General features: G+C 35.5%; 1 long non-coding RNA gene across 1 annotated transcript in view; it reads right to left on the bottom strand.

Moving 5' to 3' along the window:
- LOC110401888 overlaps positions 1 to 13,307 on the bottom strand; it is a 129,572-nt gene that overhangs the window by 40,529 nt on the left and 75,736 nt on the right. The window contains exon 3 of the long non-coding RNA XR_002440669.1: positions 6,378 to 6,436. This is a non-coding gene — a long non-coding RNA (uncharacterized LOC110401888). The remainder of the gene's footprint in view (positions 1 to 6,377; positions 6,437 to 13,307) is intronic.

The raw sequence follows: 13,307 nt of genomic DNA, 5'->3' as shown, positions 1-13,307 counted from the left end.
AGAGCACATATTTTTCTTCAACAACGAGGAGTTGGAAAGACCGCCCTTCTACTCCTTGTTTTTCCTCCAGCAGTAACTAAAATAGAATACACCATCAGCTTAGCACCAAAGGGTGTGGTTTTGGTTTTTGTTGTTGTTGATGATGATGATTTTTTTTTTTCAAAGATGAATTAACTTTCTTCTCCCAAAAGTAGAGTATCAGTTGATGAGAGCTACAAGAGTAGCACAGTCCCCTAAGCACTTAGCTAGACTTTACTGGACTTTCCTCACTCAGTTGTCATGATTTTTTCTTATGCAAAGCTGGTAAAACTGATAGAAACTTCATGAGGGTAAGGATGCCCTGTTTACTGGAGTTAGTTTACAGGACATTATGAAAATGGGATTTAAGTATGTACTCCAATCCATCTTCTGCACAGACAGGCAGACCCACTAGGTACAGAAGAGTATTCCTTGATTAGTGTGATCAAAGATCCTCCAAACCAGCAGGTACTGAAAATGATTCCTATTTAACAGTAGAAACTCTGTATTTCACTTTGTAGTTAACTCTGAAAATAACTGAAAGGGAAAGTTACACCAACTATATAACAAATTGTTTATTCTTAAATATATTTCATTTTTCTAAATGTCAATCTACTTACATGCAATAAAAAATGAGTCACTTATTTCACATTAATGAGTAGGCTTCTTCCTAATGGCTTATGGCCGACACAAATATGCCTCTATCTTGAAGAACACAGCAATATACAAATAAAGCTTCTGTTAAAATTCATGCATAATCAAAACAAATTGAATATCCACTTTTATTTCCACAGGGAACAGAGCTATAAAGATTAATGCTAGACAATGATATTTAATTAAAGCTTATTTACTTTATAAGTACTTCCATGTTTTCAAGAGTATTCTCTTTTGGAACAGGAAGCTGTAATGCATTTCTGAGCCATATAAAAGTCATAGGTGGAGGAAACTAGTGATGATCACAGCACAGTGCTTACAGCAATACTGACAAACTGTCTAGCAAATTTTTTCACATTAAAGAATTCTGGTGTTAAAGAATTTAAATGCATTTTAATTGACTTTTCAAAATTCCATTCTTTATTCACAAACACACCTGAACACAATAACAGGAATTCGTTTTTATATGCATTATTCTCTCTGATGGCAAATTGTTGTACTGTACACATACTCCACTCTTCATTTTTGAGATTCAAAAGAAAAGGTTATGCTCTTATGATTAATAACAAAATAAGTTTCCTTTCCTTGGCCACCAGTCTGTTATTGTATTCCAGATTTTATTTTTAAATTAACTGTTAACTACTTCAGTGAAATTAGAGGAACTGGTTTCTGTATGAATGCAGATTAGACATGAGAAACTAGAGGGATTACAGAAGAAAACTGCACAAACCAGCACTTTTGTTCTGATTGTTGGGGTTAAAAATTACATATAATAAGATTTTGAAACACTAATTTCTAATGGGAGATTTCATTTTAAACTGTAAAAATTGCTGGATACATGTGTCTGGTGCTTGTTTCTATCTGTATAAACACACAACCTCCAAACACAACACTTTCAATAACAGTTGTATTAGTCATCTACAGCTACAAGGCTGTTTAAGATACAAATATAAAATTGTTTTATTTGGACTGTAATTAACATGGCAAATACCACAATATTCTACAGGAAAGAAACATTCTCAATCCATGTATTTTATTTCTCCTGACAACTGGCAAAGTATATTTTACTGCAGAATGCTTTATTGCTTCTTAACTATTCACCCTACACAGTATACATAAAAGCTTAATGAGTATAGCTGCATAAAAACTAATTTTAACGCTTTTAAAATCAGTGGTGAACAAAATGTTGTTTAGATTGTTTTTCAAACAACTATACCACATCTGATCTTTTGAGGAAAAGCAATTACTCCTTCTTGTCATAGCCAATACATTTCTTGACTCTCCCATTTTAGTTCCACCATTCTTAGGCACCTTTACACCAAGTAACATGCAAACAGTTAAATATTTGAGCAAATACAGAAGAATATTGTTATTAAATGCCTAATCAATAAAATGCCACCATAATAGGCTAACAGTGAGGAGGGAAACTAAAAGGATTTTCTTCCAGATTAACAAATAGAATACATGTAAATTTGTCTAATTAAATGTATCTTTGAGGAAAACTTACGTAAAATAATTTATATAAAATGTATACAAAGATCTTTTGAAGAGATGGCTGCTACAATCTGAATTTAACTCCTGATTCTGTTATCCACTCTGTGAATAAACATCAGCTTTTTCGTATTTTCTGAGGAAACATCAAATAGAATCATTTTTTGTAAGTTTCAAGTGCTACAAATCATTGGAAACTTATGTACACCAAATTTATGTAATCTTATTGGTAGTGAGGAACATTCTTCAGTGTTTTGTATCTCTGTCATTCTCTCCCAGTGAAGTTCTTTATTACAACAGGCACCACAATAGCTGAGAGTTTCTCAGCATTTATATTAGTGAGACGAATTTTTTAAGATATGTAATTCAGTCATAAAAACTGAGACCATAGCATGAAAGCATTAGTTTGTGAATTTCCAAACATGCACATATTTACTGATTTAAAATGCTTCCTTTTTTTTCCCCTCTCACCTGCATTCCTGAAATCTAAAATCATATTCTTCTTTTTTAGCAATACATACTAGTTCTTTGGTATAGAGAAAAAAAACAACAGGAACTACCAACCAAATGGCTGAGGTACTGAGATTTATAAAGCATTCTTAACACATGCATAAAAGCCACTTTTTATACAGAGTTGTGATGCATTCTGGAGTGTCTTGCAGAAATACAGAAAAGTATATAATACGCAAATGCATGCTATTGTTCATAGGCATTCACTACGCACATCTTCAGTGCAGTGTGTATTGAATCCACATTAAGAGTTATACAGAAACATCACTAAGCATGCTTCTTTTATAGAGCCTGCTTTTTCCCTCCACTACAACGCAGCCTCCGCTGGCAATGTTAGAAATAGGTGTTTCTTTACAAAGTCGTGTTTCAATTGGAAGTTTTGCCTGTGCAAAGGCTGCAGTTTCAGGCTTCGTGTTCACCACAATAGAACAACTGGATTAAGGGCAGCTTGAATTAACTCTGCTGTTTGGAAATAGGCTTTTGGGGGACATCTGCTTAACCTCCTTCTAGATGTCTGTCCCCAGTAAAATCTTCAGCAGCAGAGGTCTAGCAATTTCTAAGCACAGTTATTTAGTCCCTCTACTGTCACGATTTTTTTTTCCTTGGGATGTAAATAATGAGATAGTAATAGAGGCAACAAAACTTGAGCACAAAAATACAGCTTCAGCCATTCTGGTCAGAAATTAAGTAAAAATCAGAAAAAAAAATGAGATTAAATTTCAACTTTAAGGTAATAAAAGATGGAGATGTAGGTGCCAATGAAATCTGCCGAAACTAAATTTCAGAAGCACAGCTTTCTCATCTTGAAATGTTACACCCATAAAAGCAGCCTATAAAATTAATCTACCTGGAGATTTTCCATGTTAAATCAGCTCAGAAATAACTTTTAAGCACTTATGGCATTATATCTAAAATACATATTCTCCTGTTGTCCATATATCAAAATCCTGTGTATTTTAAAAAATAAGATCCGAGCTGCACTGAAATGTTTGTATTATATGAAAGAACAGTAATAAAGTATATCACTTTCAGAGAGATATGACATTTGTAAGCATTCCCTAAAAAATTTGCATTGGGTTGCAGTATTGGAAGAACATATTTAAAGGTTCCTAAACTCACTTTTTTTTTCAAGAGAAGTATACAGAACACAGAAAGGTGGCAAGGAGGCAAAAAAAGCTAGTGTATCTTTTCAAACTGGATACAAAAATTAAATTCCTAAAATGTTATTGTTATCTGTTTTACCAGAAGTGCAATATGACTCATTCATAGAAACCCTTTTATTCCATTTGCTTAAGGGAAAAGGACATTCAGCATGAGAAAAGTGGTGGAGTAATTTCTACAGAAAACAAAACCCTTACTTCTTTCAGAAAAATAATTTGCTTTTTTCACTTTTCCAGATCTGGAAATAAAGAACATTGAGATAACAATGTTTGTATTCTAATCAATTTGTCCAAATTAGTTTCTTGTAAAATTTAGTTTGAGCTACATAATAGTATGTGTAAACTCAGGTCTCTTCTTTTTTCCTTTTTTTTTTTTTTTTTTCCTGCCTAGAAGGCTTTAATAGGCAAAGTAGCAGATACAACTGGAAAAAATATATGAAAAAAGGATTCCATACATTTGGGTTACTTCCAAGAACTTTGTCACATTTTGCAGATTCTCAGTTTTCAAATAAAGGTGTCTTAGCCCATGCAGTTGTGGAGATATTCTTGCCTCTGTAAATCAACGTATTGTTGCTAGCCAGCCTTGCAGATATCTGTCTACAGCCAGCCAGCCAGAAACAATAGGAGCAACAATTATATGTATTCTTTGCTTTCCCTCCAAAATTAACGTGGTTTTGCCTTAAAATTGAAGGCAATTTTAGTAAAGCATGTGTTAGTGTTTAAAACTCTAAGTTAGAATCAAGCAGAGGTTGCATTGTAAAAGCACATATAATTAAAGCGTGCAGGCTCCTTTTTTTTTGCTTATATAATGTCAGTTTGGGTTACTTTTATCAACTCGGCATCACAGATCAGTCAGAGAGACAAATGAACTCTGTAAGGAAAGAAATTTGGGATAAGCATTTGGATTTTATCAGGTCTGGATGTTTGTACAAATAAGGTGTTTCAAGCAAGATATCAGAGAAGGACAGAAAAGAGCCAGTTTCAGACTAAATTGCTCCAGTCCAAATCACTGTTAAAGCACTGCACACAGGAAGGGAGCAACTTCAGGAAATCATGATTAATAAAATGAAGTACATGTTGCTAAAATAGCTCTACATTTCAGGCCACATTGCTGACTTGGATACCTTATTTTTTTTATTTTCTTCTCTTAGAACTTTCATGAAAAACCATTTTTCTACATTTTTTTCTACATTTTTCACAATTCTACAAAGGTGGTGTGGCACAGCATGTTGTTAATATGCTTTATATTTCTGAATCTGGAAGCTCTCAGTGACTTAAGCATGTTCGCTCACATTTCTGACACAATTATCTGCAGAATGGGTTCAGAGGTGGACACTCTTTGAAGTGAAATCAAGGTGCTACAGAATTCTGCAGAATTTATAGAAATACCTCCACAGATTTTGCCAAAAAACCTCAGCAGATTTATATTGGCCCTGCCAATGACTTTCTGTTTAACTTGTAATCAAAACAACTCAAACCCAGTTACTGTTTGCATATCTGCCAAGCCTCTCAATTTCAGCAGTAGGCAGCAGACTCTCAGTATGACAGCCTGTCTTTCAGATTCAAGCTGAATCTGCCAAGGCTCCACTACAGAGGCAACTGGTAAATTAAATGCCAACAAGCAAGGACATTCATGTACCTTTACACTCTGCACATGAAGAGACATCACAGGCCTCTTCATTCTAATGGGTGCTTTGTGTGTTTTGGGCTGCAAAGTAAAGAGTGCCTGCTCTTATGCATAATGAAGCCGTTGCATATATATTAGTTTAGCTGTATTGCTCTAATTCTATGGTCACAAATTACCTAACAGGTTTTCCTGTTACAGAAAAACAGAATATCCTTTTGTTGGTGAAATTAGCCCACAGAAATCAAGCAATGAAAGAAAAAAAAAATCAACTTTTAAGCCCTCTTCTACCTAAAGATAACAGATAACATTATATAGTCAGGTTACAGCAGAGTCATTGCCAAGGGTAACTGAAAATCAGAAACATTCAAAACATACTCAAATCTTTAATTCTCTTTTTCATAACATAGGCATGCTCTCTGATTCTGAAAAAAAAAAAAGATCTTTTTAAAACCATCAGAATTACTGATGATTCTTTATAGTAAGCAAAAGGGCTTCATCATATTTATGTAATTATTGACTCTTATTAATACTTAAAAGTAGCACGGGACTTCGTGATTATTGATAGCTGATGCAGTCACTATTGCCAAGTTTAGATTGTATTAGCAGTTTTGAGTGCACAACCATAATACAGCCAGAGATATTAATACCACTGAGCATAAATAACAGTACTTGACAGACTCAAGTGGGGGGAAAAGCACTAACACTGGTTACTCTAATGGACAGAATAAATGATAGAATTGTATAATGAGTTTACAGCAGCCAGGTTTAGTGAAATCTATTTCTGAGTAAGAAGGGGGGGGAAAGGTAGCAGTTTTGGTAACAGAATGAGGGTACGAACACATTAAAAATTAACAGGGTGTTTTCAGATAATTGAAAGAAAAAGCATCGACATGGGAAACTTAGCTGTTGTAACTCACACGGCTCTACAGTGGGCATTATCACTGTTTCCTGCCATGGATTTAATCTGCCATCACACCTGAAAATGAAAGAAAGAAGTATGAGCTTTCCAAGTGTTCCTACAATAACACGAGAGGGTTTTTTTTCCTTTTTTTTTTTCCTAATAAGGAGGAAGATATATCCTCGGTCCAATATAAAAGAGGTTACTGTTGTGCAAGTGTCTTTTTTATTTACTATAATTTGGCAGACATAGCTCTGCAAGACTTCAGAACTAAGAAAGTGAAAAACTTTGATGTTTCTTTGACATGAGCTGGTTGAGATGCATCTTCTTCATAATTGCAGAGAAATACTACATTGTTGCAGCTGCCTGGTGCTAGCAGTGAACTATGCTTCATTTTGCAGAGACTGTTCCTCCCTTCGTCACTTCCCTCCAGCATCTTAAGTACTTACCTTTGTCACACCAAGATTTACTTTAACTGGAACCATGTCAGGTGTCCCCAGAAAAATGACAAACTAAAATTATCCTATAATTGTAATACGAGCCTGGAGGCATATGCTGGGTGAGAAGGAATTCACCTTCTCTGGACACACACATCAGGGGATGTGTGAGGGATATTTGAAATTCCAGGCATTGCAATTTCATTAATCAATGAGTAAATCAGTTAGAAACCATGCTCTTTCACAGTGTGACCTAATCCTTCGCTTGAACTTGCCCTTGCCTGGTTGTACGTCATACCCAGAGCCTGATTCAGTGATTTCTAAAGAGAGACACAAAGACCATATGAACTACAGCATCAGGTGCCTAAAACAGTCTTTGCTCTCTCACTTACTAACTGTACTTTCTAAGAATTTAAGTGAAATTGGTCAATATGAGAAATGCCTAACTGTGGAAGTGAAGTTATAGACACATGTCCTTCAAGGTTAAACAAAACTGCTCTGGGAAGTGTAAGTAGTTTTCAGGCTCTCTTTTTCTCTGCTCCTTTATTTCAGTTGTCTGCCCATAGGCTGGAAATGAGGTGCTGACCAGCCCGAGACAGTGATATTGCAGCCAGCAGGACAGATAGCTAAAAACTCTAACTCTGGTATGTGAAGACGCTATCCCCTCCCTGAGGCCTACATAAGTTGGAACATAGAGTACAAGTACATACAAGTTAAAAATAATGAAACTTCTCTGCTCTCTGGGAGCTACTGAATTTGACTTCTGCAAACATGTATTTCCATGTAAATATTCTCCCAATCCTAACTGAAAACAACCCAGTTCCATCTATCTCTGCGAGAGCTGTTTTTATAAAGCGTTTCTTAAGGTAAAAAATTTCTTATGCGTCTGTTGAAAAATGATTAATGGAGTGTTGTTTTAAAACAAACAGAAAAAAACAACAACAACAACAACAAAAAAACATACACGCACACACAACCACCGCACACATTTCACCCATAAAAGGGAAATAATTTCCTGTTGTGTGTCCTGCGCCATTCGACGGCAATTGATTTGGGGCCCGGGGGGAGGGGAGGAGGGTGATTAAAGGGTTAATATTCAAATGAGAAATTTGCAAGGCCTGCATAATGGAACTGCCACCCTGATAACAATAGGAATTTTTAACAATATCGAGCCTTGTTAGCAAGAGAGTTACAAGCATTGAGGGCAATCAGTGTGTCTTGTCAGTTTCTTTTTATCTACCATCTCCAACCGCCAAGGAACCGAAATGAAGCACTTTGGAATTATCAATTTCAGCCACATTTGCATAACAAAGCCCCCGAGGAAGAGGCATGATAAATGTGAAGGACCCCTCTTGGAAAAGGAACTGTCAACCGCGCCCCGAAAGATTCTCCGACCGAGCGCATTCTCGGGGATTGTAGTCAGCGAAAATAAAATGAAAGCATTAAAGAAAGTCATTCTCTCAGAGAGAAAAATCTCCCCCTCTGCACAGAGAGAACTGGATGAAATGACATTATGCATATGAAAATGTCCAGAAAGATGTTTGATTTATGTATGCATTAGATGCAAATTCCATTACCGCACGCGCGCTGTTGTGTGATTTGGCTCTGAACACATCACTGCCCTGATCAAATCTGATCTCATTAATTCCGACAAGGAGAGAGAGAGGGAATTGAGAAGAATTTATGGCCTGGACACTTGAAAGAAGTAAATTGTAATTCTGTTTAAAGCTGTAGCGAACCTTTTAAACACCTTTTATTATAGAAAAAAGCACTTACTTTTATAACACTGTTAGAACTTACTTAATCTTGTACTTGGAACTTCTAGTCCTCATTTAAAAAAATCTATGACCTTGTTTAGGGGAAAAAAGAGAGACAGAGAGAGAGAGAGACAGAAAGAGAGACAGAAAAAAATATGCCTGTCTTAGACTGAAATTCAGCAGAAGCATCATAATAATATGATCAAAGAAGACCTATTGACTATCTGAATAATCGTGTGAAAATTCTGCTCTGCTGGTATATGTTTATTTTTAAACAATATTTTAATATCCTCAAATAAAATATCAAATACTTTACAAGTGTTTTTATGAGACTGGATAGACATTTCATGCTTAAAAATGTTATTAATTGTGATCTAGATAAAAAAGGCAATGAGCACATGTTTTATAACAATATTCTCAAGCAGTCCAGTGGTGTCAGGTACAACTGATATGGGTTTCTTCCCGAGATATAGACAATTTAAAGACAAAAAAAAAAAAAGGAACAGATTTTTGCTAAAAAGAAATTATATTACTGTAGGGGAAAAAAAAAAAACAAAAAGCAAAAACAAAAAAACAGATTGTTTCTTACATTAATAAAGATTCTTATCCTTGTTTTGCTCCTGAGAAAGACCTTAATAACTCATTTCCTCCCTTCATGAAAGATAATCACCCTTCATGGGTGAGATATCCTGTATTTACTTGATACCAAGTGTAAAACTGAAATAGTGTCTCAATATGTTATTGCATTGTATAATCAGTGTTCCTCCCCCAACATTCATGAACCCCTAGGGTGCTTCATAGCCTAGAATAGTTTCTTTTCTGTTATGCATCTTCCGTTTTAGTGAGATATGATGAACTACCTCCCCAGCAAAGAAGAAAGAGGGAGAAAGTGAAAAAAAACAACTGACCCCCCCCTTGATTCCTAAAATCTTAGTTGCCTATCATGATTCATTTATAGAGAAATGAAGTGATTTCTGCAAACAGTTTCCCCAATGAAGCCTGCAGCTTTCTTTGATAATCTGCTCCAGCTGATGTAATTGTTGAACAAATGTTACCCAGAGAGATACAGAAAAGTTCTAAGTTATTGCATCTACTAACACAAAACAATAACTTGTAGGTAAATAATGTGAATATATTTTAAGCATCATTCACATTTTCAATAGTTAATATTGATTTCTTGCAGAGTTGTTTTTATATTTCCACATGCAGAAAGCATGTGTTTACAATATCCATTATTCAAATCCAGAAAAATGTTACCTTTTGAAGAGTTATTGTAATATATTTGGCTACCAAATTCAATCATTGGTTTAGAAAATAGGGAATATAGTCCTGATTTACGCAGAAATTTCAATAGAGTCCTAAGTATGCACTCAAAAACCACTTTAGAGAAACATGCAGACATTACAATACATAAATGAGTACAGATATGTCCTGTCATTTTATTATTTTGTCATTTGTACATACACATTTTGTGAAAGTATTTGAGCATGTATATGTATACTGAAAAAAAAAGAGAGAGAAAATTTGTAAGTTTATAAGAGTAGGCATTTGTTAAGGTGAATATAACGCAGAATGATGCTTTTTGACTGTACTAAGCTGGGTACACTGAAACATGCAAACTATTGTATTGAGAAACCTATGAATCAATTTAACAATTAGGATAGCTAAAATGTATTTATGTATGGCACAATATTTTTTAGACTTAAAGTGCTAAATGAGTATTTTTTTTGTTCTAACTAAATATTCTCTGTTATAAACCAGATTGTGGATTACTTTCAGTTATATCTAAGGGGAAAAAATCACCCAGAATTGTTCTAATGTATAGACCTTAAGAAAATTAGCACAGTGTGAGAGAGATCGTAATTGCAAAATTTGGTTTGGTGTTTTACATAAGGTTATCTCCCTCCTCCTGCATACCCTTAGCATATCACTGAATGCACTTATTAAAATATTCTAGCCACCTGTCCATTTGAGCCTGTTTCAGTTAACAGCCAAAAATAAAAGCAATTTTATACTTCAGAACACGGAGACCCAGAAATAAGTTTCCATTACTGGTGGCTAATTAAGCAAACTGGGCTTGCTGTCCCTTTAAAAAAAAAAAAAAACAACAAAAAAAAAAACACAGCAACAAAAGAAACCACATCCTTTTTGCTACCCTAACCCCTCCTCCTGTCCCCCCGAAATACACATACAGACACACATACTTCCCTTCAGTGAGTGGTTCAGGCTCCCTGATTAAGGTCATGCCGTTTGTTCATTACTGGCCTGGCTAATGTGATTGAATTGGAACAATACCTTTGAACTCCTTGGCTCTGATCTGCATACTAATTGACTCCCTTGTCCTTGGCAGTGACCTTGACAGGCTTTCCACCACTCTCAGAATGGCTGACCAGTTTCTCATCAGAAGTTCCTAGTTAAAAAAGCCCCAACCCCAAAAGCAGAATTAGTCATATACACTACTTTTCTCTCTATTCATATTTCCTTATATACCATTAGAAAAAGCAAAATTGCTACTCCCTAGCTCCCCCTGGATGTTTATTAATACTTGAAAATCACAGTGTCACTTTAAAGTGCTGAGGCAGTGACAGCATTGTTTTGAAAGAGTTCATTGTTGCCTCCTCAAACACATTTTACACAGATTTTGAGGTAGCTTTTTTCCTCTATCCTTGTTCCATAAAAGGCTGCGCTCTAACTCATAGACCTTAACATCATTGTTGTTATACTTTTCTTTTTTTTTTTTTTTTGATGTTATGGCTTTTTCTTTCTTTCTTTCTTTTTTCTCAAGTGAAAAGAAACCTTGGCTGTATCCTAAGAAAACAGCACAAATTAGTTTTGTTTTTACAATTTACATCAGCACTTTACCACCCTGTGTTTCAACAGGTTCTATAGTATTCAAAATGCTATGGTTTCAAACAAACCAAACCAAGCCATGCAGAACACTGCATTCAGAAAATGCCAGGTTTAACGTAATGAGCTAAGGATTTTATTTTTGTATCTCTGAGGCTCGCAGACCAACATATTACTCAAGAGAGGCATGATTTCTATACAGAAGACATTATTAAACACTATAATTATATTTATGAGGAAAAAAATACAAAACAATACTCTGCTGTCTGAAAAGTATTGAGTTTTACTTCATTTTTACTGGAGTGGAGATGTCATTTGTGAGAGAAGTGGCAGCCTCAGTGAACTTTCATTATCATAGAAAATATGTAATGAAGTAATAACTAAACCAAACTAAAATTAAGTATCATCAAGAAAAAGAGACAGACAGCATGCAGAGAAATGTTCTTTTATCAGACTGCCAGCAAAGATCCAGTTCAGAAAAAGTTCTATTTCTTCTTTAATATTCATTCTTACTTTAGGCAAAATCTATTGTGGGGAAAACAGCTGGAATTTTTAACTCATTTAAAAACACTTTTCTCCACTATAGAGGCCCTATACTTGGTTCTCAAAGCACTTTAGAAACACAAAGAAATGAATATGTATTATAGCCAGGTGAGTATTATTATAGAACATTAATAATGATCTGTGAATCTATAAGTAGTAAATTAAACTGCAAAATTTCTAACACATGTTGCTTAATACAATTCCTTTTTTTATTCTGGTGTTGTGACCAGTCTACAGGCTTTGAAGAGTAAGTCTCAAAACAGAGGTTGTCACTACTGAGACAATTATGTTTAGCTTTTAAGGCACTGACATCCAAGCACCTGGCCAATACCCAAATATTTAGGCAGGGCAGACCTTACAAAGTTGGCATCCAGTTAGGAGCATAATAGAAATAAGTCACAATATTCAGATCTTGATCCAGACTTTCCTAAAAATTCAAAGATGGTCTGAATCCAAAATTCCTCCGTGAACTGCAAATTTTTAGTTACATGTGTTGCTCCATTCAGCTTCTGTGCCCGCTTCTACTCAACACCTAGTATCTGACTGACCTCTCATTGTCAGATTTGAACCAGCTTATACCCCTCACCTGTGAAGCCCTGGCTCTGCTGGTGAAAGCTGTGGGCTTGCTCAGGAAACTAGAAAAGTGAGGCTGAAAAGAGAAAAGCCAGAGGGTGCAAGCTACTGAATTTGGCATCTGCGGAGCTGTGCAGCAGCAGTGTTAGGTAAGGCTGCAGCAGGTGCAGCTTGATAGGGCATTTTGGCTGTGTGTGGGTAGCAGGATCTGTGAGCAAATTAAAGCTCTACAGAGCCACACAAGTGACACGGGAGAAGAACATCTTTAAAGGTACTTTGGTGCCTGCAACACATACAGACAATTATATGGCTTTTCAAAAAAATGTGGGGCCAAATGCTCATTGAATCCATTTTGCTATGAGGCAAGCAGCTGAACAGGTGAAGTTAGTGTTCATATAAACCACCAATCAATTTTTCTCACAAAAAATAGCATTGCTTATATAAAAATTTAACATCTCTGGTACTCTGAGAGATTCTCAAAGTGTCCTGAAACACATATGCAGAATTTCACCAAACGCTGAAGCACAGCTGCTTTGCAATAAAATATACCAGGTGTCCCTGCAACAAGAGAGTAGAGGAATTTTAAAGTATGTTTAAGAGAAATTGCAAAAGAAAAGATTAGGTTGCTAGACTACAGTCTATGAAATAAGGCTTTACTCTTTTTCTCCTTCCATCATAAATTGTCAGTCTCTGGTTTTAAGACTCAACCAAAATCTGGTATGTCCTACACTATCACTACCTAATTTTTCTTAAGCAGTGAGCACCACCTACTGCAGGGGATGACTGCAACCT

The sequence above is a fragment of the Numida meleagris genome, chromosome 6 (genome assembly GCF_002078875.1).
Source record: "Numida meleagris isolate 19003 breed g44 Domestic line chromosome 6, NumMel1.0, whole genome shotgun sequence".
Classification (NCBI taxonomy): domain Eukaryota; kingdom Metazoa; phylum Chordata; class Aves; order Galliformes; family Numididae; genus Numida; species Numida meleagris.
The sequence above is the reverse complement of the archived record's forward strand: the minus strand, read 5'-3'. Positions and strand labels throughout refer to the sequence as shown.